Source organism: Diaphorina citri, unplaced genomic scaffold (assembly GCF_000475195.1).
Source record: "Diaphorina citri unplaced genomic scaffold, Diaci psyllid genome assembly version 1.1 scaffold166, whole genome shotgun sequence".
Lineage (NCBI taxonomy): Eukaryota > Metazoa > Arthropoda > Insecta > Hemiptera > Psyllidae > Diaphorina > Diaphorina citri.
Genome location: NW_007377603.1, coordinates 80008 through 82817, shown reverse-complemented (window position 1 = coordinate 82817; position 2810 = coordinate 80008).

Here is a 2810-nt window from a genome sequence, read left to right as displayed (position 1 = left end):
TCTAGATATTTTTAGAAATAACGATATTAAACCCGTCTTAATGTGATAATTCAACGAATTGATGATGCGAGGAAACCCTGATGATCAAAGTCCATAAAATGCCCTTTTCTCTATTTTGAGATTCTTTTTTTAGGACTTGGGGTCATCGTCTAACTCTAACATAATTATAAAGACTGATGTGGCCATAAAATATTCTTCAACTTCTAAGTATTTCAAGATATTTTGAACAAAGAATACACGTTTCTCTTGGAATTTGGATGCATTAACTCCCCATTATTGTACTTATAAGGTAGTATAGTATATTATGAAGATGAGTCATAATATCTTGCAGAAACAGAGTGTAGAAATTCAACTTTGTTGGGTTATTGAAGTTAAAATGTGAATGTCCTCGCAATATTCTATCTTTGTCAACACAGCAAATTATTTTTGCTAACTCAGCAAATGTGACGTCAACTTTGCTGGGTGATCAAAACCAAATACAAATGCTCTCACAGTATTTTATTTTATGTTAACGTAGCAATAAATAATTATTGTCTGCCTCCTGACTTCAGCTATGTTACAAAAACAAAGCCGTTTTTTTTTGTTATGCTAACAGTATTACTATGCACCAGGAACAATTTATCATTTCGCAGTAAATCTGCAGCGAAGCGCACAAAGCGTGGTATAAGAGACGCACAATAAAATATTGCTGACTTCACAAAAAACCGGTCACAGAAGTTTTTCTGTGTTTTTTTGTGGGAAATCGAGCATTTTTTTTCTCAGTGTATGTATGTATCCTTTTCAATAACCTTTAAGAAAATAACAGGCTGGAACACCATAAACTTGCAAAATATTCAGATTTTGACTACACCCCATTAATAATATCATTATTCATCAATACAACGGCTTTACACATTTTAACACGGTCATATTATACACTTACCTACATTCACCTGAATCCACCGTGCAGGATGAAGATATAACGCTTTGATAGTTATGGATTGATGATTCCTGGGCTCAGTTCTCTAACAAGACAATAAATCTGTGAAACACACGTATAACTACCAGTTATCCAAGTTGATATTAGGAAATAGGAGGCTCTGAGTGATGATTTATATGCCGCCAAGGTCTTGTGTTTGGAACTGCAAAGCTTCGGAGTTCAGATTCTCACACCTGAAAAAATAATGATTGTAATAAAAAGTCATAAATTCAGCCCACAAAGAATACTTCTGATTATATAGGTAACACATTATTTATGCCCACCAAATTTTGTTGTCTCAAACTCCCTGGATCATCAAACTCTTTCAATTGGGTATGGTTGGATATAATTTATAGAGTTTTTTAGTCGAAGAGGATGTACTTATCATCATCAATCGTAAAAAGAGCAATAAATTGGCAATTCGTTATTGAAGGTCGAATTAGTTTCATTCTGGGGAAGAAATCCTCTTCCTTGAAGTTTCCTTCGTTAGTTTCACTAGGTATGTATTTGTTGGACTCATCATCATTCTTATTTAGTTTTTTTTATTAATATTTATTATAGTGAATTTTAATTTGAATATTTAGATCAATGTTACTCCTTTACTCCCACTGTGAACTTTTGTTTTCATCCGGTCCCACTTGATGTCTCGTTACAAACCAGTTCGTGTAACTGGAGAGATCTGAAATTTATTATGTACGATGGCAATTACAAATTTGTCTGTCTGATTCTGTTGATCTCACAAGTTGTCCTAAGCTATCGAGATGGATATAATCTATTGGTAATAGAATCTGAATCAATACTTTATATTGTGTGATAATACATTATTCAATCTAATGATCATTCTGACTGCCTTTTAATTTATTCTATCCTATCAAATAGTGCTGGAGAAACTGCTATCATAAACTCTTGGTTTCAATACTCAATCTAATCCAGATAAAAGGGACTTTTCAGTCCTATGGGGACATTAAAGAAGGAAATCTTTTGACAAACACCTAATAGGTTCGATAGGAATAAAAATTCCCTCAAGAATTTGTCTCCTGATTTCCGTGGTTCTTACAATCATGTCTCTTGATTCCAAGGGAACAGACATTGGGTCATGCCATACTCACGGTAACAATTAGCAATAACTTGGAATTAGTGGCACACTGAGTGATTGGGTGGCAAGAGTGCCATATTAATACAACAATAGCAAATCCCGCACAAGGTTCTTTCATAAAAACCTAAATCATAACTCACGACTTCGTTTGGTTCTTATCTTTATGATGTATTGTTTCTCGGTTTTGTTTACAATGGAGGATGGTGGAATCTCGTGTCCAATATCGCAAAGTCTGGAAAAAAATCGTAATTGAAGACCATTGAATCTAATGAAGGACAATGAAGATGTAAAGTGAAACACAATTTGATAAATATTTCATGAGAAAGCTGTTTCTTACAGTTTGTGTCCCACGTTGATAAATGACCATTGATAACCTACAAGATGGTAAATGAGAAAATGAGTGATAATGGCATGTTTGTGATTACCGAAATTATGTATCCAGGTACAATCAGCACAGCATCCATGTTCAACACCATTGCATTGTTCTGATGGTAAATTACTGATTTCCTATGTTCTTATTAGCATAGGTATATCAGTTTGAGACATACAATATTGCATTATCATCTACCTACTAAATTCTATCTCTATATTCTCCAGGTAGGTATTCATTAAACTTTATAAGCTTACTCAGGTGTAACTAGAAAACACCTTTATCATTGTTTTAACGAAACAGCCGGAAGATGCTGTCATTTCCTTTTGGCCTTGCTTGTGTCCATTCCAACCTTTTTGATTGTGAGACTTCAACAAAATCCATGT